Here is a 23,597-nt window from a genome sequence, read left to right on the forward strand (position 1 = left end):
AATTTTAGAATTTTAGAATTTTAGAATTTTAGAATTTTAGAATTTTAGAATTTTAGAATTTTAGAATTTTAGAATTTTAGAATTTAGAATTTAGAATTTTAGAATTTTAGAATTTAGAATTTTAGAATTTTAGAATTTTAGAATTTTAGAATTTTAGAATTTTAGAATTTTAGAATTTAGAATTTAGAATTTTAGAATTTTAGAATTTTAGAATTTTAGAATTTTAGAATTTTAGAATTTTAGAATTTTAGAATTTTAGAATTTTAGAATTTTAGAATTTTAGAATTTTAGAATTTTAGAATTTTGAAATTTTAGAATTTTAGAATTTTAGAATTTTAGAATTTAGAATTTTAGAATTTAGAATTTTAGAATTTTAGAATTTTAGAATTTTAGAATTTTTGAATTTTTGAATTTTAGAATTCTTGAATTTTTGAATTTAGAATTTTAGAATTTTAGAATTTTAGAATTTTAGAATTTTAGAATTTTAGAATTTTAGAATTTTAGAATTTTAGAATTTTAGAATTTTAGAATTTTAGAATTTTAGAATTTTAGAATTTTAGAATTTTAGAATTTTAGAATTTTAGAATTTTAGAATTTTAGAATTTTAGAATTTTAGAATTTTAGAATTTTAGAATTTTAGAATTTTAGAATTTTAGAATTTTAGAATTTTAGAATTTTAGAATTTTAGAATTTTAGAATTTAGAATTTTAGAATTTTAGAATTTTTGAATTTTTGAATTTTAGAATTTTTGAATTTTTGAATTTTAGAATTTTTGAATTTTTGAATTTTAGAATTTTAGAATTTTAGAATTTAGAATTTTAGAATTTTAGAATTTTAGAATTTTAGAATTTTAGAATTTTAGAATTTTAGAATTTTAGAATTTTAGAATTTTAGAATTTTAGAATTTTAGAATTTTAGAATTTTAGAATTTTAGAATTTTAGAATTTTAGAATTTTAGAATTTTAGAATTTTAGAATTTTAGAATTTTAGAATTTTAGAATTTTAGAATTTTAGAATTTTAGAATTTTAGATTTTAGAATTTTAGAATTTTAGAATTTTAAAATTTTAGAATTTTAGAATTTTAGAATTTTAGAATTTTAGAATTTTAGAATTTTAGAATTTTAGAATTTTAGAATTTTAGAATTTTGGAGTCTTAGAATTTTAGAATCTCGGAATTTTAGAATTTTTGAATTTTAGAATTTTTGAATTTTAGAATTTGAAATTTCAGAATTACAGAATGCCAGGATTGTTATCACAAAACGTTTCAATTAATCGATTTTAATTTCAATTTCAATTCCAGGGAAAAGTGTGAAAAGAATTAAAGAACTTTGGATCTTTGAATTTAGGTATCAATATCCTTAAATTTTTTAGTTATCATACTTAACTCTTATGTTATAGAAAGATTGATTTTTTTTTTTGTCTATTTTAAGATTTACATAATGTTTAACAAAAAAGTTGTATTCAGATTCATTTGCGTACTTTTATGAATACATTGTTAGAATAAATTAAATTCGTTTTTGTATCCTGTAAAACCTGTTACAAAGTTTACATTATTTAAGCATCTTTTTTACTCATAAATTTTCATTAAATAAGTATTTCTCCGTTTATTATATATTCATCCTCGTTGTGAAACATAAAATTTCAACATGAGCATTACTTTCAGTGAATATTATTCACTGCTGCAATCTGTTCATCTGAGCTGTCATACTTTGTTTGGGCTCTTCGAGTTCATCAATTGGATGATTTTATTGGAAGAGTTAAAAAGATTTTTGTAGCAACTTTCAAAGAATATTTAATTGTCAATAAAATATGCCTACATCTTATGTTTGCCATGAGTTGGATGAGATGCCGAGCGCTAGAGTGCATAAAAGACTGTTATTTGCGGTCTTCAAGAGGTTTCTGCTGAGGTAAGTGAATATTGTTTGCATTTGGATAGTGTTTCTTCCGCTCAAAATTCTTATCTACTATCATTTTAATTCTAGCCTGTTGCAATAACCTCGATCATCGATCCGGCTCCTAGGGCACCGCTGCAGCCGAAAATAATCGACCCAAACTTAGGAATTAGCGGCAATGAATGGTAGAATCCTGTGTTTAGTTTTAAATGAGAAAAACACACTTCTTGAAGGTCCGGAGCATAGAACCAAAAATGCCACCAAAGAAAAGATTAAATTATTTAAAATGTGATAAACCTAGTTAAAAGCAGTACGCTTTCGAAAAAGTGTAAATTATTCAGTGGAAATAAAATATTAAAACCTTAACAAACTATTCCGTGTTAAGAATGTTTCAGTGAAAATTTATATGAGCTACTTCTAGTTGGAAATTTGCATACATGAGGTTGTTTTTTTTTCTTAAATTGATGTTTTATGTTTTTAAAAATTCCCCTTCCATAATTAGATACAAATAAGATGAAAAGTTAAGTTTTTTTTTCCTTAAGTTGAAAGTTTTGATGGATATTTTTGCCAGTATATTGACATTTTCAAAACGAAGATAATGAATGAACTAATGAACGATTTGTTTACACATTTAGGAAATGAGAAGATCGAGAGCCGATTAAGCTCTCTTTGCTTGCGTATTTTACTCAGGTCACTCAATTCGAGTTCCTCGAGGCATCGATCGGCGTCGTTGCTGGAAAAAGTTAAAAAAAACCATCTAGGCGTTTAATTGAAGTGCCTGCATCGGGGCGTTTAATATTGGGTGTCTATTGAAAGGCGCAACTTTTTTGTACATAACAGGCAAAAAACTTAGTATGAATAGTAATGAAATAAAACAATTTAAAATCTTGAATTACGGCAATGGTTGGAATCGTTGGTTTTGTGACAAGTTTTTCTTATAACAGTTTTGCTTGAAAAATTCATGCACAAAGAGTATTAAAAATGTGTAGATTATAAATATTTAGCTTTGAGATATTTTATTATATTAATGGGGTATTTATTTTAAATCCTAACTTTCGACCTTAAGTACTTGAAATGCACGATTTTCAATAAGATTAAAAAAAGGATTTTAACGAAAAACTTTTTGTATGTACTTAAAGTAGCAAATAATAAGCTAAATTTTTTTAACCACAAAATATTTAGAAATAAAAGTGAGAGATGACGTTTGCGGTTCAAGCCAGATTCATTTTCTACTCTTGTAAACTCGATTAAAATTTAAGATTTTAGTTTTAAACATTGTTTTGAATAACTAAGCAGTTCGAATTTTGAATTATTTATTCAGTCTGTAAAGCCAAAATTGGCAAAGAGGATGTATGTCTTTAATTTGCATTATAAAAACCAATAAAATATATCTACAGCTTAATTTTCGATTGAAGATAAAGTACAAGTTCTTTGATCCATTAAAAAAATTCATAATAATTCATTGATTTTATAACTGGAATCCTGTGAATAAAGGCTCAAAAATTCTATTGCACCAAGCAATGGAGTTTTGAGCCTTTTTCGGAACAATCATTCATTGTCAGATTACTTTTGCCAGGGAAAAAATATCCTTACACCAATGGAAACCGGAAATTAGGATAAATATGTCAAGAATTGATTTCGATAAAAATCAAAGAACATGAAAGTAATATCTGAAAGTGAAGTACTACGAGCTCGAATGTGGCAAAAAAGCCTTCGTTTCGAAAAGGTTAAAATTCAAATCTATTTGAAAAAATAAACACAAAATCTTCAAAATGAATATATTTTATCTTATTTTTTTTGTTTGTGGTTTCTGCTGGTTTATATTTCCAACAAGACTCTGATTAAATATAAAATTTAAATTTCGAATCCAAGATTAACACTTTGAAACAGCAATCACCGGCAATTTGTATCCTTGATGAAATTCTCACATTGAAATGATTGATTATAAAACTTGACTTCGAGCTGAATCTGAATCTGAATTTTTTATTCGAAACCCAGATCTGAATCCCCCCGTTTACACCTGAGTTCAAAATCTGAATTCCGAATTTGACAACGATTTTTTTTTATCTGAGTTTGGGATAATAATTTTTTTGAAATTATGAACCAAAAAGCGAAATTCGAATGAAATTTGTATTCCGAATTTTCTGCATTTGATGTAATTTTTTTAAAATTATTTGACAACTAATCACCTTTTAGCATTCGCTATAACGGCACCATCATAATTTAGACAAACACCGAAAATACGTTTTTACGTTCTGAAATGGTGATAATATACAACAAAAAAATCAAAAGTTTATTTTAATTATAAAGCACTGAAAAATTACAAAAGATAAATTCCTTCAAAAAAAAATTAAAAAACAAATACAAACAAAAGACTAAAACTTACAAAAAAAAAACAACTGAAAAATGATGAAGAAGAACAAAAACAGTGAATAAGGCAAAACACAAAAAGATTTTAAACTAAACAAGAATAGTGCCAAATGCATCAAAAACATGAGAAAAAATAATAAAAAACTACTAAAAATGGTCGGAAATTGACTAAAAATAATGTTTATGATAATAAAAATAGTTATTTTGTAAAAATAAAAGAAAAAAAAAATTAATAAAAAAAAACCGTTCGATTTTGGCAAGACAAAATGTTTGGGCATGTTGCCAAAAAAGAACGGAGTCTGTACTACAATTAGTTCTACTAGCTGAAATCATAAAAATAAATTTTTGAATGGTTGGAATTTTTATGTTAACAAACGCGTGATGGTAAACAATCATATGTCCATGAATCAATTTTTTTTTTATTTACGACACTTTACCATTTGATTTGAATTTGTTTGCATCTTCACCCAGACTGGTAAGTGAATTAAAACTTTTTTTTTTTAAATATTGGTGACTGTCTGACAAATATTTTTACACCAACAGTGTTAGTAATGGATAATGCAACCAATAAAAAGTTTGTTGATGATATCATTAGGCCAATTCTCATACGGGTAAAGTTTAATACGGCATCGAAAAATGTTTAAATTTCTTTATCTTTTTCTCGATTTTTTAAATTTTCTATGAGAACTTAAAAACTAGCTTAAGATGTTAATGATTATGTCATCATCATTTTGTAACCATTAAATGACAACTCGATTGCATTATTATTGAAATAAAAAATGAATTAGAGCTGTGATATACAAATGTTGCCTAATGATGCCTGTTTAACGGTATTGTGAAAAAAATACGCTTTTAGACATGGAAATGGCAAAAATTAAAAAAAGCATTCAAATGAATTGATTTTTTTTTTGTGTGTAAGGTCTTTATTGCACTATGTTATGAAATGTTTTGGTGCTTTGAAGATTGCATAATAATTTTTTTTATTTTATTATTGAATCATGAATGCAATGTCATCTTGAAGCTAGTCGATATGTATTACCAGGTTATCAGAAACTGGTTAAGAAAGTAAAAAGTCCGAGAAATCAATTTTATTTTTAAAATACTCATAACTTTTTACAGCATTTCTGTATTTAAGTGTTTCATTAATGTTTGAAATCGTCAAGAATCCATCTATCAAACAATGTATAGATATGTTGGGGTCCAATGAAAGTTTTGATTGCTATCTCAGATCTTCCGGTTGAAAAAAAAAAACGACATCCAAATTCATTTTCCAATGAACCGATTTTCTCGAATTTCAATTTTTTGTCGTTATGTTGATCATTATTTTCATAGAACATATTTGGTCTGACGAAATTCCGAGTTCTTCAGTATAATGGAATGATGATAAAGATGTTTTAAATGTGTGCTTCGGGTCATATTGACCCGAACAGCTTTCGAAGGTTAAATATTCCTCGGATTTTTTCTTCATGTTGTCCTGATTTTGACAAAACGACCAGGCATCGCTGCCCAATGTGATACAAAGAAGGTGATGAACAAACACGCACACCCCAAGTAACATTTTAAGTTTTATAGCAGGCTACTAGATAAAGCTTTGGTTTTATAAGAGGCTTGAAGAGTCCAATTAAGCTATCGGTTTTACTTGGGACTATTACATAACTCGTTATTCAAAAAGTAAAAAGGTAAACAAACCCTACGTCACTTGCCAGGATGTTTATTTTCTCTAGTTTTCGCTGGTACAGCGATGATGGTTGTTTGTTAGAAAATGCAGCTGACGTCACGAATTGTCATGGTTAAATGTTTACAAAAAAAAACTTTTACTAACACTGAGCACGGGATTTCCAATTTCCATCGCCACCCGAGATATGTATACAGGTTGATCGCTGCCACCGCAGATCAAATTTTGGAGAATAATTCATTTATTGACATTTTGGAAAAGTAAACAAACATTAGCAAAGAATGAACCACTTGCGTTCAAGAAAGCGAAAAGAGACAATTGAGAGACAGTTAACGCTCTCTTAGCCTGCTCAATCAACAAACACCACTCATCCTGAGTTCCTCGAGCGTCGCGGCATGGGAAAATCAAAAAATTCCGCCCACCTTTGGGGAAATTTCGGGAAACTTTCAGGTTAAGGGAAAATTCTGATATCAACGTTATCTTAAAAGATTCAACATCAACACAGTTGCTTACTGCGAATTTTGTTGTTGAACAGGCTTTTCAAATTATGATGGAATATTGAAAATCTAACATTTCGTTCAATATGCACTTATTGAGAAATTTCGGGAAATTCACGAGGCCAAGAGAAAAACTTAGTACTAGATTTTTTTTTCTAGAATCAAAACCAACACATCTAGTATCTATAGTGGCTTAGTGCTGCATTTGGTTTTGTTCAACAAACTTTTCAAATTCAGTCAATATAGTGAAAAAGTCAATATTTCGACATATATGCACTTATGTGGAAATTCCGGAGAATTCACGGGGTAAGGGAAAATTCTGAGTACTACGTTTTGTTTCTAGTATCAAAACCCACATACCTAGTATAGTGGCTTAGTGCCGCATTTGTTTTTCTTGAACAATCTTTTCAAATTAAATTTCTTAAATGAAAAATCAAAAACAGCCTCAAGAAGAATGTTACATACAATGGAAATTCCGGAAAATTCACGGGTCCACGGGAAAATTCTGAGTACTACGTTTTGTTACTAGTATTTAGTTTTGTACAAGATTTTTTTTAAATTGATTTGGTATAGTAAAAAATACAAAATTTTGAAATATATACACTTACATGGAAATTTCGGAAAATTTACAGGGTGAGGGAAAATTTTGAGTTCAAAGTTTTGTGTCAAGGATCTTCAACAAAAACACATACCTATTGCATAGTGCAGCATTGTTGAACAAACTTTTTAAATAAATCTTGTAAAGTGTACAATTGAAAATTTCGACATACATATATAGATTTACATGGAAATTTCTTAAAACTCATGTGGTATGGGAAGATTCTGGGTACTATTTTTTCAGAATCCAAAAGATCATTAGGGGCCATTCACGTGGACAGAAAACAGAAATTTTTTACCCCCTTCTCCCCCAACGTGGACAAGCGTGGACATTTGGCAAACCCCTACCCTCCTCCCCGGATGTCCACGTGGACAGATTTGAGATGGTTTTTATTTTCTAAATCTAATTTGACTGTTAGAAAACACTTCTTCTTGCCTTTTTGTTGTTGAAATGGTTGATATTGAAAAAAAAAACAAAAAAGAATTTCCTGATATAAAATAACTTTAAAAATTTTAAATTTCTAAACTTTCATATCTTATATTTGCCTTCTAGTAGCTACTAGTTGTTTAAACTGAAACTGGAAAGCTTTGCAATATAAGATTTTGATTTAAACATGTTAATATTTATCCACCCTTAGAAAATATTTTGGAAGTAAATAAGTCCAAGTGGACATGACCAAAACCCCTCCCCTCTCTCCGTGGACAAGCGTGGACATTTCCATACACCTTCCTTTCCCTAATTTGTCCACGAGATTTTGTTGAACGAATTTTTTTGTACGCATACACTTCGGTAGAAACTATGGAACAAGTTTTTATTACCAGAATCCTTACTTTAATATACTTTTGATGAGTTAGAGCTGTATTTTGTTTCTTTAAGCAAACGTTTGATTTAAATTTCAAAATGTTGTGATATAAATAAAAAAAGATCACGAATGCTGAAGTTTTATATCAGATGCTTTCATACGCATTCAAAATTTTTATTTAATTTATGGAATAATATGGTCACCAGAGTATTGAGGAGCTTTTTTTACATAAACAACGTTTAAGTTTAAGAATATGACATGTTTGTTCCCTTGCATGTTTATGTTATGTAGATTATCAGCGAATTTTTACATTATAACTTTATTTGCTAACTCAAATTATGCAATTATTAACTTTAAATTTCCCAATTATGAGTATAACAAGTTAGACGTGAGCCAAAATTGCTTGCAAGTATTCTTTAAGCCGTGCTGCCAAAGAGACAAAATTGGTCACTCATTTTGCTTGCGCGAATCACTCACTGCTTGCGCATTTAACAGCAACCTGTGTTAAATGCGCAAGTAGAGAGCGCGCAAGTACTCACTCATTTTTCCGGTTTTGGCAGCACGGCGTGGGCTAAACTTGCATGCAAGAATGAACATGATGAACTCTTGGGTGAATTTTTTTTAAACTGGCGGTTGTTAAAATTTCAAAAAAATTAATTTTAAAACATAAATTAAGCTGAAAAGAATATCAAAGACTGTTTACTAAACCAGAAAAAGTTGTACGTCAACTGAAAAACAAGGCAACACAAAAAAATACTTGGTACCTCTTAAAATTTCCATGAAAACTGTATTTTTTTTTTAAATATACATTCTGAAATTTAAAGAAAAACTTTGTTTAAAAAATTGCATTGCATCACCGAAGCACTGATACCGTATGTTGCTGATAGTCCCAGCAACAAAACGTAGTACTCAGAATTTCCCGCTTTGCTTGGAATTTCCCGGAATTTCCACTTAAGTAAGTACATGTCAATTTTTGCATTTTTCAACATATTTAACTTTGAAGAAAAACTTTGTTCAAAAACTTGCATTGCATCACCGAAGCACTAATACTGTATGTAGCTGATAGTCCTAGCAACAAAACGTAGTACTCAGAATTTCCCGCTTTGCTTGGAATTTCCCGGAATTTCCACTTAAGTAAGTACATGACAATTTTTGCATTTTTCAACATATTTAACTTTGAAGAAAAACTTTGTTCAAAAACTTGCATTGCATCACCGAAGCACTAATACCGTATGTTGCTGATAGTCCCAGCAACAGAACGTAGTACTCAGAATTTCCCGCTTTGCTTGGAATTTCCCGGAATTTCCACTTAAGTAAGTACATGTCAATTTTTGCATTTTTCAACATATTTAACTTTGAAGAAAAACTTTGTTCAAAAAATTGCATTGCATCACCGAAGCACTAATACCGTATGTTGCTGATAGTCCTAGCAACAAAACGTAGTACTCAGAATTTCCCGCTTTGCTTGGAATTTCCCGGAATTTCCACTTAAGTAAGTACATGTCAATTTTTGCATTTTTCACCATATTAAAATTTGAAGAAAAACTTCGTTCAAAAACTTGCATTGCATCACCGAAGCACTAATATCGTATGTTACTGATAGTCCCAGCAACAAAACGTAGTACTCAGAATTTCCCGCTTTGCTTGGAATTTCCCGGAATTTCCACTTAAGTAAGTACATGTCAATTTTTGCATTTTTCAACATATTTAACTTTGAAGAAAAACTTTGTTCAAAAACTTGCATTGCATCACCGAAGCACTAATACCGTATGTAGCTGATAGTCCTAGCAACAAAACGTAGTACTCAGAATTACCCGCTTTGCTTGGAATTTCCCGGAATTTCCACTTAAGTAAGTACATGTCAATTTTTGCATTTTTCAACATATTTAACTTTGAAGAAAAACTTTGTTCAAAAACTTGCATTGCATCACCGAAGCACTAATACCGTATGTAGCTGATAGTCCTAGCAACAAAACGTAGTACTCAGAATTTCCCGCTTTGCTTGGAATTTCCCGGAATTTCCACTTAAGTAAGTACATGTCAATTTTTGCATTTTTCAACATATTTAACTTTGAAGAAAAACTTTGTTCAAAAACTTGCATTGCATCACCGAAGCACAAATACCGTATGTTGCTGATAGTCCTAGCAACAAAACGTAGTACTCAGAATTTCCCGCTTTGCTTGGAATTTCCCGGAATTTCCACTTAAGTAAGTACATGTCAATTTTTGCATTTTTCAACATATTTAACTTTGAAGAAAAACTTGGTTCAAAAAATTGCATTGCATCACCGAAGCACTAATACCGTATGTAGCTGATAGTCCTAGCAACAACATATTTAACTTTGAAGAAAAACTTTGTTCAAAAACTTGCATTGCATCACCGAAGCACTAATACCGTATGTTGCTGATAGTCCTAGCAACAAAACGTAGTACTCAGAATTTCCCGCTTTGCTTGGAATTTCCCGGAATTTCCACTTAAGTAAGTACATGTCAATTTTTGCATTTTTCAACATATTTAACTTTGAAGAAAAACTTTGTTCAAAAAATTGCATTGCATCACCGAAGCACTAATACCGTATGTAGCTGATAGTCCTAGCAACAAAACGTAGTACTCAGAATTTCCCGCTTTGCTTGGAATTTCCCGGAATTTCCACTTAAGTAAGTACATGTCAATTTTTGCATTTTTCAACATATTTAACTTTGAAGAAAAACTTTGTTCAAAAACTTGCATTGCATCACCGAAGCACTAATACCGTATGTTGCTGATAGTCCCAGCAACAGAACGTAGTACTCAGAATTTCCCGCTTTGCTTGGAATTTCCCGGAATTTCCACTTAAGTAAGTACATGTCAATTTTTGCATTTTTCAACATATTTAACTTTGAAGAAAAACTTTGTTCAAAAAATTGCATTGCATCACCGAAGCACTAATACCGTATGTTGCTGATAGTCCCAGCAACAAAACGTAGTACTCAGAATTTCCCGCTTTGCTTGGAATTTTCCGGAATTTCCACTTAAGTAAGTACATGTCAATTTTTGCATTTTTCAACATATTTAACTTTGAAGAAAAACTTGGTTCAAAAAATTGCATTGCATCACCGAAGCACTAATACCGTATGTAGCACTAATACTGTATGTAGCTCTTGTAAACTCGATTAAAATTTAAGATTTTAGTTTTAAACATTGTTTTTCAATAAAGCAATTATTTATTCAGTCTGTTAAGCCAAACTCGGCGTATGTCATTAATTTGCTGTATGGAAATTTTTGAGCCTTTTTCGGAACAATCATTCATTGTCAGATCACTGTTGCCCGGGAAAAAAATATCCTTACAGCTAAGGAAACCGGAAATTAGATAAATGGGTCAAGAATTGATTTTGTTGAAAATCAAAGAACATAAAAGTTATCTAAGAGTGAAGTACTAGGAGCTCGAATGTCGCAACTTATGCTTCTTAAAATCTATATTTTGGGTGGCTTCACCCTGCTTCTTCAATTTCTGATACTTTTTGGTCCAATACTTCTCTGGAAACTGGAAACTAGAGGCATTTTAGTGGATACAGTTGTTTCGAAATGAACAAATTTGATTATTTTTGACCACATTTTTTAACGTTTTTTTTTCGGTACCGGTTTTACAGCTTAAGAGCTTTGGAACTATCAAAAAATGGTTGTTTGAGGTTGGATTTCAATGAGTCATCACTAGGCAACACTTTTAGCTTATCGGAGAAAATTGTTTTGGACATTTCAGCGATCTACCCTTAGTTTTTCGTTTATTGAAAATTAAAAATGCTGGTATGAGACTTGACTTCCTTGATGATCCTTAACCGTTGTTGCCGATCATGTGCTTCTCTCCAATGCTTGATTTGAACTTTGTGGACATTATTGACAGTGTTTGCATACTTATCCACCACAAAAACTCAGTAATTCTTTGAATAATCAACGGTTTTGTCAGCTATCAATTTGATAATGACGTATTTTCAAGGAAACTGTGCAAAATTATTTTTTTCTTTTTCTCTTGCATCGTACATATCTCAAAAACGCGTAAATTTTAAATTTTTAAAAAAAAAAGGTCGAATAGTACTTTTTACAGGCAACAAAATGCTGTCAAAATTTTCAATATCCAATAACTAGTTAACGAGCTATTAGCAAATGAAAGTGTCCCATTTCTAAAAGAACTAAGCTTTATACAAATGTTGGTTGTACTCCATTTACCCGAAAACCATTGCCCAGAATGAAAAATCCCCAGAATTTCAATCGCCAGAAAGAACCATTCCCCAGAATTCTTTTCCCCAGACGAACCATTCCCCAGAAAATTTTATTGCCAGAATGTACCATTTCCCAGAAATTTTTTCACCAGAATGAACCATTTACCAGAAATTTTTTCGCCAGAAGAACCATTTCCCAGAAAATTGAAAACATTTATTTTTACTAGAAATTAATAAAAAAAAAAAGGAATTGTTACAAAAAAATGGGGTTTCATAACTTAATTCTTTTGCGGCAAAGCCGCAACCAACGAGGATGAAGGGGCTGAGGCGACACAAAGCCGCCGAAGCTCCCAAATCCGAGGTGGCCACCGACCCACCGTCGGAAGCGGCGGCCCCATTATATTGGTCTAGGTCTGCCGGGGCTTCCTAGGTCTGCGTGAAAGCTAGGGGTGATCCCTTAGCCCCGTCCGCCACGCGACAGCTTGAAGGACAAAACGACTTTCAAGTTCGAACGCGCAGCGTGAGGAGTCGGATACCAAAACGGTTTTTTAAAGGACCATGGTAAGCATTGAATCAATTAAAGTACCATAAACCATAAACAAAGCACAATATTGGTTCTAAAATAAATTTAGTTGGAAAATTTCAAAGTTGTAGTTTCATTTAAAAAAATCATTTTGAAAAATTTAATTTCGGATCATAGGAAATTTACAGGAATTTATTAGAAAAAAAAAATAAATAAAAATACAAGAGGAAAAAATCTGGGATTTGTGCCGTTCTGGGAAATGATCCATTCTGGGTAAAAAAATTCTGGGAAATGGTCCATTCTGAGAAAAAAATTAAATGGTGCATTCTGGGGAATTTTTTCTGGGAAATGGTTCATTCTGGGGTTTGATTTCGGGTATTTGTCATTCTGGGAAAAATTCATTCTGGGCAATGGTTTTCGGGTAAATGGGATACAATCACAAATGTTGCATCTAACCTAATGATGCCTGTTTAACGGTATTGTGAAAAAATACGCTTTTCGACATGTAAACTCGAATGGCGGAAATAAAAAAAAAAAACAACAACAACAAAACGAAAATGAGTTCCAATTTAATTTTGATTGTGTTGTAAGGTCTCTATTGCACAATGTTATGAAATGTTTTGGTCCTTTGAAGATTGAAAAAAAGTTTTTTTGATTTTATTATTGAATGCAATGTCATCTTCAAGCTAAAACGCGCAAAAAAGAAGAAAAATTCAGCTTTAAAAAGGTCTAGCTGGTAGTTATTGAGAGTTGGACTGATAGTCATGATTTTTTTCCAACCGGTATACTACATTCAATTCTTATGGGGCCGTTCAGATACCACGTCGACAGAAAAATGAGATTTTAGACACCCCCCTACCCCTCCGTGGACAAGCGTGGACATTTGGCAAACCCCTACCCCCCCTTCCCCGGATGTCCACGTGGACAGCTTTGAAATTGTTTGTTTTTTCAAAAACTCATTTGACAGTTAGAAAACACTACTTTTTGCCTATTTGTTATTGGAATGGCTGATTTAAAAAAAAAGATATAGCATTACCTGATATACAATTATTTTTAAAATTTTAAATTTCTTAATTATCATATTTATTACTTGCTTTCAAGTGGTTTTTAATTGTTTAAACTAAAACTGGAAAGCTATGTAATATTATTATTCAAACAGTAAGTATGTCCACGTGGACATGACGCAAACCCCTACCCCCCTCTCCGTGGACAAGCGTGGACATTTCCATACACCCCCCCTCCCCATAAGTTGTCCACGTGGTATGTGAACGGCCCCTATGTAGAACAATTAACATCAATAAATGATTGTTAACTCGATTTACTTAAATGCCAATAAATGATTGTGATTTTGTAAAAAAAATTTTGGTTGTTTTATTACATTATTGCAATAAGGATCTTAAACTGCATGGACTTGAACATTTCCATGGAAGACTTTGAACTAATTTTGAAGTTTTGCAAATTTGAGTAGGGAAAACCCATTATATCTCGAACTTTGATGGCCTATTTTATATAAAAATTACCTGAAAATCCAACTTTTTTGTACCGATCTTGAAGAGCAAGAATTCTTCTCGAAAACAAGTTTTAAAAGTGAAATGTTTCTCGCAAATTCTTCGAATTATCAACGAAAAAGGAAAATTTCCAAGTAATTTGACAGATTTATCGTGATTATGACGACACAGTCTGTACCAATACTAGAGCAGGGCTGCCTTGGCACTACCTTCTTTAAATATTCCTTGGATTTTTTCTTCATGTTTCATTTTTTCATCATTTTGGAGCAGGGATGCCAGGTGGTTTTAACAAAAATCAGGACACCGTGATGAAAAAAATCAGGATTTTTCAGGACACCACTAATTTGATGAAAATAACATGCAGCTCTGCTGAGATTGCATAACTAAAGGTGAAATACAGGTACTTAAGACGCCTAAAATTATACGACTAAAGCGATAAGAACCTTGGCTTGCCTGAAGTGAATATCAAAAAACACAATTTAAATATCATTTGAACCAAAGATTATTTTAGATTATCATCGGTTAACTGGTTAAACTATTCTAATAAAGATTTGTTTGTTATTTCTCGCCATTTTACAATAAATTTTAATATTTTTCAAAAAATCAGGACAAATCAGGACAATTGAAAGGTCATATTTCAAATATCAGGATAATTCAAGCGTTTTTGAAAAATCAGGACAGCCTAACGAAAATCAGGACAAATCCTGAAAAATCAGGACACCTGACACCCCTGTTTTGGAGCATAATTCATTTATTGACATTTTGGAAAAGTAAACAAACATTAGCAAAGAATGAACCACTTGCGTTCAAGTAAGCGAAAAGAGACATTTGAGAGGCAGTTAACGCTCTCTTAGCCTGCTCAATCAACAAACACCACTCACCCTGAGTTCCTCGGGCGTCGCGGCATGGGGAAATCAAAACATTCCACCCACTTTTGTGAAAATTTCGGAAAAGTTTCAGGTTAAGGGAAAATTCTGATATCAAAGTTTTCTCAAAAGATTCGAAATCAACACAGTTGCTTATTGCGAATTTTTGTTGTTGAGCAAACTTTTCAAATTATGCTGGAATATTGAAAAATCTAACATTTCGTTCACTATGCATTGGGAAATTCCGATATCATAAGATATCACGTGGACAGAAAACTGAATTTTTTTACCCCCTCCTCACCCAACGTGGACAAGCGTGGACATTTAGCAAACCCCTACCCCCTCCCCGGATGTCCACGTGGACAGATTTGAAATTGTTTTTATTTTCTAAATCTAATTTGACAGAAAACACTACTTCTTGCCTTTTTGTTGTTGAAATGGATGATTTAAAAAAAAAACGAAAAAGCATTTCCTGATATCAAATAATTTTATAAATTTTAAATTTCTAAACTTTCATATACATATATCATTTGCCTTCGAGTGGCTACTAGTTGTTTAAACTTAAACTGGAAAGCTTTGCAATTTAAGATTTTGATTTAAACATCTTAACATTTTTTCACCTTTAGAAAATATTTTGGAAGTATGTACGTCCAAGTGGACATGACCAAAACTCCTACTCCCCTCTCCGTGGACAAGCGTGAACATTTCCATACACCCTCCTTTCCATAAGTTGTCCACGTGGTATGTGAACGGCCCCATATCGGTTTAAACAATTCGTGCCACATTTGATTTTGTTGGCAATTTTTTTTTTGTACGCATGCACTTCGGTAGTAATTTTGGAACAAGTTTTATTGCCAGAAGCCTTGCTTAAATATACTTTTGATGAGTAAGTGTTGTATTTTGATTCTTTGAACAGATGTTTGGTTCAAATTTTAAAGTGTTTATTAATAAAATAACAGATTATTTATATAGATATAAATAAAAAAAATCACAAATGCTGAAGTTTTAAAACAAATGCTTTCATACAGCATTTAAAATTCTTAATTAATTTATGGAATGATATGATAACCAGAGTATTAAGGATCATTTTTTACATCGGCAACGTTTTAATTTAAGAATATGACATGTTTGTTCCCTTGCATGTTAATGTTATGTAGATTATCAGCGAATTTTTACATTATAACTTTATTTGCTAACTCAAATTATGCAATTATTAACTTTAAATTTCCCAATTATGAGTATAACAAGTTAGACGTGAGCCAAAATTGCTTGCAAGTATTCTTTAAGCCGTGCTGCCAAAGAGAAAAAATTGGTCACTCATTTTGCTTGCGCGAATCACTCACTGCTTGCGCATTTAACAGCAGTTGACAAGTCTTCAAACTTGCAATAGTGTCAAAATGACACTGTAATGCGGATGAGGGTTAAGGAAACTTTCATTTTTAACTTTGAGGCAGTGATAAATTTGTTTGATTTATTTAAAGATGTTCAAATAAGACCAACAGCATCTTAAATAGTTAAGAATGTTGATAAGCTAAGGAAAAAACTAAAAATAGGTACAGTAAAAAATAAAAGAAAAATTACAAGAAACCTCGACAAAAAACTAAACTGAGGACGTTTCAGCAAGTAATCGAACAGAGAAAGCCAAAAAGTCATTCAAGTTTTGAAAATATATATTTATAACTAACTTCCAATAATGATAAATTATGCAAATACATAGATGACTTCATTTGAAAAGGTAACACAATCGAATAAATATGAATGTTATGAGTAACAGTAAAAATCTATCGACTGGTTGGGTGATGAATAAATTGATTTTCAGCGATTTCAGTCACGAAAATATCTTAAAAAGATTTTTATTTCTTGATCCGGCGTTTCGGCATTTTTTATGCCTTTTTCAAAGAGTCTATTAATATAACATAAATAATGATGTGATTTAAATGGTGTAAAGCTTGAAATGGAGAGCTTGAGTAAAACACGTCAGTTTCTTGTCGCAGACTAGTTAAATCTCCACTATTGTTGAGTATCATTATCTTAACATATTTTTCCAATATGGTATCCAAAGAAAGAAGAAAATAATGCAAAAAGAAAAGGAATAAGCTTAGCCTTATGTACTTTATTTTGTCCATGCAAAAACTGACTTTTACTGCAACTACTATTAAGTGTGTAGAACATAAATGATTTTATGACAAATCTTTCCTTCCAGTCGTTTGTGCCTTGTCAGCACAAATGTTGCATCGTCTTTTCGCTGGCATATGGGATACTGCAACATTCCACTATCGGAGATCCTCAAGCAGGATTGTTTTTTATATTTTCTTCAACAATTAAACGATCATTTCTGTTTGTTGTGATGGAAACTAGTTGTCTTTGGTCGGTTTTTGACATATTACAATCATTTTTCTTAAGTTGCATGTTTTGTTTGTTGCGCTTGCTTGCATGGAAATCTTTCATACTAAATGAACCATAAAAAAAACCGTATACGTTACAACTTTTAAAACGCTCTAAATCTCTTCTCCGCATGTGGTCGCTATTAAACTTCTCAGAAATAGTTAAATAGTAGGGGGAAGTTGTCTACTACCGGAACTAAAGGTTTTTAAGCAATAACTTATTTTTGTTAATATTGATTCCTCTACCGATTTGAAGAGTATCAATATTATGATCAATAAACTGTATGAGAAAAAAAAACTAACAACATATTCATTTGGTAAGATAAATAATTTTATGTTTGTATTCACTCATTTCCAAAAGTGTTGTCTATGGCCGGACACATGAATTACATCACTAAAGTAGTCACCAATGGCACAAAAACGTAGCAAAATGACTGAAATCACTTGCTTAGGTCTTGTGAGTACGTGTTTTCCAATACCAAACATCATATGAAGCCTTTCATAAAAATCTATTTTGAAAAACCAGAATGAAACATTTGTGTCGAAAAACAAGAGTAAAATTGTCTATGACCTAACAGCAAAATATAAATTTTCTCAGTGAACCAAAATAGTTTCATTATTGAATCCTTATCTTCAGCAAACCATTTGAGGGTGCAATAGAGATGAAAAAAAAGAAAGTTTCAAGTTGAAATCATCTATAATTTTGAATATTTTTTTGTCCGGTCATAGACTAATCGCATTTTTTTTAAATCTCCTAATATTTTGTTTGAGTTTCCGTTTTTTAATCTTACATCTTCTGTAGCCGAAAGATAACCAACAAACGATGGCGTTTATGCGCAACCCACATTTGACAAGCCGTGAAAACTGACCACAATATAAATGTTAAGTTTGGGCGATCCTCTTCGAAATACTAGGCAAAAGTGTTCGATGCCTATCATTAGTTTACCTTTTTAGATTGGATTACAATGTTTTAACCATCATATCAGGCTACTATTTACTTTATTTTCATGCTGTTTTTACATTATTAGGATATTGAGTTTTCGAAAAATCAATGTTGTCAGGCCATAGGCGGTGTCCGGCCATAGACGACTTCTCCCTACAGACTTAAAATATGAATAAAATTAAGATTTCTGCCTTGACACTAGCTGAGCCACTCACTGTCCAACATATTATTGAAAAATGTAGGGAACATGGAACTGAAAGGATTATAGAAAGGATTGGATACAAAATTGAAGCAGCAAATGAAGAAAACCTTATAAAATTTTTGAACAGTGCAAGTTTTATTCGAAATTCAATTTTATTTGTGTGTATTTACTTGTATCATACTGTACAATACAGTAATACAGACTCCGTTCGTTTTTGGCAACATTCGATTTTGGCAACACTCGATTTTGGCAACATCCGATTTTGGCACATGTGCCAAAATCGAACGGTTTTTTCTTAAATAATGTTTTTTCAATTTCTTTGAATATACTGAACCGATTTCAATTCTGTAAACGTCATATGGAAGGTTTTTCTCTCCTCTATGTTATGGTCGGAAATAAGTGCGTCCGGAGGTCCGCTTCTGGAGATTAGGCCGTAACATATCCTGGATACACATTGGGCCTGAGCTTAGAGTCGCATCAAACCCATCATGCGACGCCCAATCATTTCCATTTTTTTTTTGTAAGTCCACTGGAGGCCACACAAATCATACAAAACGTTTGTGGTCACTTTTGGATGAGCCCCCGTCCGGTAGGCATGTTCCAAATACCGCGAGGAAGTGGCCAGTTCGTTAGATTAAAATAATGCATATCGTGTAGCACCTCAAAGCACTTGAAATTTTAAATCGAGTTCACCAGTGACCGTAATAAGTATCTAGGACATAGTCGACATCATCCGGATATGTACCACCCTCTACTCCCCTCCCCCTTCCACATCTTTTCATTACACTAAGAATTGGTTTTCTAAACTGTTTTTAGGTGTTATTTATATGTTTTAGGGAAAAATTGTTTATCTATATATATAAAAATGAATTTCTGTCTGTCTGTCTGTCTGTCTGTCTGTCTGTCTTTCTGTCTGTTCCCTATAGACTCGAAAACTACTGAACCGATTTTCGTGAAACTTGACAGGTGGGGGTATTGCTGGCCGGGAAAGGTTCCTATTATGGTTTGGGACCCCTCCCCCTAACAGGAAGGGGGGGAGGGGCCTCCCAAACAAAAGACAATTTTTTGCATAACTCGAGAACCAATCAAGCAATTGGTATCAAATTTGGCATGGGGTGGTATTTGGGAACGGGGAATATTTCAATGAATATGAGGTACCCCTCCCTCCTCTCAGTGGGGTGATAGGAAGGGAGGAGGGGGGCTACCTTAAAATTTTTCATATAACTCGAAAACTAATCAAGATATTCGAACCAATTTTGGCATGGGAGGGTATTTGAACACAAAAAATGTTTCTATGGTAATTTTTGTCCCCTCTTTTTTTCAGTGAGGATATAGGCAGTGAGGGGGGGGGGGGTCTTCATTAATTTTTTTATTTCATAGCTCGAGAACTATTCGAGGAAATGGAATCAAATCAGGCTTGGAGGAGTATTTGGGTACGAAAAGGGTTCTATGAATATGTGATACCGTTCTATCCTTTTTGTAGAGAGATAGAAAGGGGGGAGGGGGCTCCTTTACATTTTCTAGCATAATTGGAAAAATTATAAAGCATAAGGATCTAAAGTTGGCAAGGGAAGGCTATTGAATACGAGAAATGTCTCTATGATATTTTGAAAACCCTCTGTTCTTCCTGTGGGGAAATTTAACGGGGGAGGGTGCACTCATACAATTTTTTACATCACTCGAGAACTTATCCAGCAAATAGAACGGGTCGGGTATTTTAGTAGTTACGAGGAATATTTCTATGAATAGTTGGTACTCTTGCCTCCTTCCAGTGGGGTGATAGAAAGGAGAAAAGGGGGCTTCGTTACAATTTTTCGCATAATTTGAGAAATAATCGAGCAAATGGAAACAAATTGTACATGGGAGGGCATTTGGATCGATTATCGGTTATATGCTTATTCGGAACTCTTTTCTCCTACCATTGATCGGCGATAAAGTTAGGGAAGAGGGGAGCTCACAAAAAACTGTTTTGCATAGACCAAAAACTTATCAAACAAATGGAACCAAATATGACATTGGAAATCATTTGGGTATGAGAAATAGTCCATGATTATTTGAAACACTATCTTTTTTTCCAGTGAGTTCATAGGAATGGGGAGGGGTTCCAACTTTTTTTTTTGCATAGAAGTAATCAAGTAAAAAATAAATCAAATTTAACATGAGAAGCTATTTGAGAACAAGATATGTTTCTATCTTCTGCCTTGCAGTTTAGAGAGGTGAGGGACGGAGGGAGCTCCATATAAATGTTGATGTATCGCTAAAACTGATCAACCAATGTAACCAAATTTGATATGAGAGTTTATGATTACGAAAAAATTGGATCCCTACCTTCTTCCAGATTTTGCGGATGGGAAGGGGAAAGGGGGTGCTTCATACAAGTTTGTTGGTATAAACCGAGCACTTATGGTATCTAAAAAAAAATAAAATTTAAATAACTTCTATAAATTTAATTTCTATTTGGAAGGTGTTGCAAAGCACACCGGGTCAGCTAGTTTTAAAATAAATACAGTGAATTTGAAATTCATAGTTTATTGAATTTTACATCGTAACGTAATACTTAAATTTAAAATTAAAAACAAAAGCATAAATTCATATAAGATGATGATGATCCTGGAAAAGTTCTGATGAAAGTTTATTCATCCAAACACATCTGCAGCGCGGTACTTCGGATTTTCCTCAGATGCAAAATATCGAACATATTCAAACGTTTTTCCTCCGCCCACTCAATAACTCGAGCCAAATCTTGAGCGACTTGATGTGTTCGAGTTAATACAGGAGATGCAAATTCCGCCAAAGTAATTTCCGTTTCTCTTGAATTATCCAAAGAATATCTTTCGTCTTCTTCGACCTCTGTTTCGTCGCAATTTTTGTCGTCTTGATTCTTTATAAGAGCGATTATTTGCGTGTCTGTATATTCATCAATGCAAAAATCTTCTTCAGAATATTCCGTAGTTTGAATTGTGTCGATATTCACTTGAGGGGCAAACAGTTCACTCAAAGGAATATCATCTTCGTGAATGAGATTTGACCCTACAATCCAACCAATATTTTTCCAGGACCTTTGAATTGCTGATTGCGAAACCTCCATCCATGCTTCATGTAGCCAATATGCAACGTCTTTAAGATTGATCTTCATAATCCGTTGCATAAAGTCCGCTTGATTGGCGATTTCCAGATGTAGTTTTTCTCGGTATTTTGTTTTGATAATTTGAATGACCTGTTGGTCCATGGGTTGAAGAAGTGGGGTAACATTTGGAGGCAAAAATTTCACTTCAATCAAACCGTCATCTGATATCATTTGATCTTGAGAATGGTGAGCGGTACAATTGTCTAAAAGAAGAACAGCTTTCGGGTCGATTCCTACTTCATTCGAAAAGTTACGCACGTGTGGAACGAATGTTTCATGAAACCACTTCTGGAAGATGTCCCGGGTCATCCAGGCATTTTTCGATGATGCGTACTTTGTTGGAATTTCTACACCTTTGAAGGCTCTTGGTGCTTTCGATTTAGGGGAGGAGCGGGCTATATGCGCCTATTAAGCAGAACACTGATTTAATCCAATATCACATCGAATATGTGTACAAAAACTATATACACGTGTGCAGGCATCTGTTTTCTATACATTGGAGTAATTTTTATGTTAAAATTTTCTTCTGTTTCCAAGAAAACGATTTTATTATAAGTGTTGTCTAAAATGCCGAACCTCAAACCGTGCGGGCTAAATGCGCCTAATTATGTTTTGAACAAAATTTCTGTATTTTGGGCAATATTTCCCTATAATTTCATTGGAACTGATACAAAGTAATAATTTCCGTACGGTAAAGCTGAAGTTTTATAAAAATCTATGTATATTATAATTTTATGGAATAAAACAAAAGTTAGGGTTGCCATACTATGGAGGCAGTTCATCCATGAGAAAAACTTAATCAAATCTGTTTTTGGATCTTCAATTCTTTTTCAAGATGTTATTCAAAGCTTAGATTTGAAGGTTCAATTATAAAAATCATTTATTTATTCTATTTAACCTGTTATTTTAGGATGGAGGCATTTTACAAACATGATGGGGGCATACAAAAACACTTAATTATTCCACTATATAATCATTACCAAACCTCCACAAAAGCTGAAATATGTTTAATTTCTAAAGTTCATTTGAGTAAGAAACAATAACCATCCTAGTTTTGGTTTTAAGCTTCTTTACGTATAATTTTTAAAAGTCGAAATATTACATCAAAATGTATCAAAACCTTGGATGATTTTTCAAATTTTCTGCAGTTTGTAAATTCATGAAATTCTTTCTTGCCTTATGTTCTAAGCGTATCACCTTCAAAATGCATTGGTCAGATAAGCTGTCTAGTCAGCCATTTAATCAAACAGCCGTAGGGTCATTTAACCCGATAGGCCCATTTAGGAAACCTTTCCCCTACCAATCATTATAATCGGCAATTTGTGGTTTCCCATAGCGTTAGAACAGGGCATAAATGTGACCCTGTCTTTAGCAATTTTCATTCCAGGAGCAGAAGATTCACCAGCATGTACCAAAGTGTACCCATGCAAAGCTTTATAAAAAAGAGCGGTTTCATCGGCATTGTAGATTTGTTCAGCCGTAAGTTTTCGTTGTTTAACGTAAGACAAAAAATGTAGATTAAAGGGTCCAACGCTGGAAGCATTACACGATAATTTTTCCCCTGAAAGCTTCAACCGCCTGATACCATACCGAAATTTAAAATTACGCAACCAAGTTTCACTAAATTTAAAACTATCTGGTATGTTGAATTCTTTGGCGAAAATTTTAGCCTTTGCAAGAATAAGATTATTTGTTATAACGTGATGTTTATCACGCTTTTGTATAAACCAATAGAACAATGCTTGTTCTAATTGGCTATGCTTTCCTGAAGCCGCATACTTTGTTTTTGAGCTCTTATTCCCACGACAAGACGACGCTTGTACCAACTTTTCTTTTTGAAGTTCAATTTTTCGGATGGTGGAACGGTTGACTCCGTACTCTTTAGCAATAGACAATTTTGTTTCTGACTTACTCTCCAACTTCTTGAGAATTTCTAGTTTTTGACTCAGGGTTAAGCTTCTGCGCTTCAATTTCTCACCAGTCGTGTTGGCCATCTGTCGAATTTTAATCTTG

The 23,597-nt window shown here is 32.5% G+C and overlaps 1 protein-coding gene across 1 annotated transcript in view; it reads right to left on the reverse strand.

Moving 5' to 3' along the window:
- The window catches only part of LOC129755598 (uncharacterized), a 379,672-nt gene that overhangs the window by 51,422 nt on the left and 304,653 nt on the right, over nt 1-23,597 (reverse strand). The gene's annotated exons all lie outside the window — the stretch shown is intronic.

This window comes from Uranotaenia lowii, chromosome 3 (genome assembly GCF_029784155.1).
Source record: "Uranotaenia lowii strain MFRU-FL chromosome 3, ASM2978415v1, whole genome shotgun sequence".
Classification (NCBI taxonomy): domain Eukaryota; kingdom Metazoa; phylum Arthropoda; class Insecta; order Diptera; family Culicidae; genus Uranotaenia; species Uranotaenia lowii.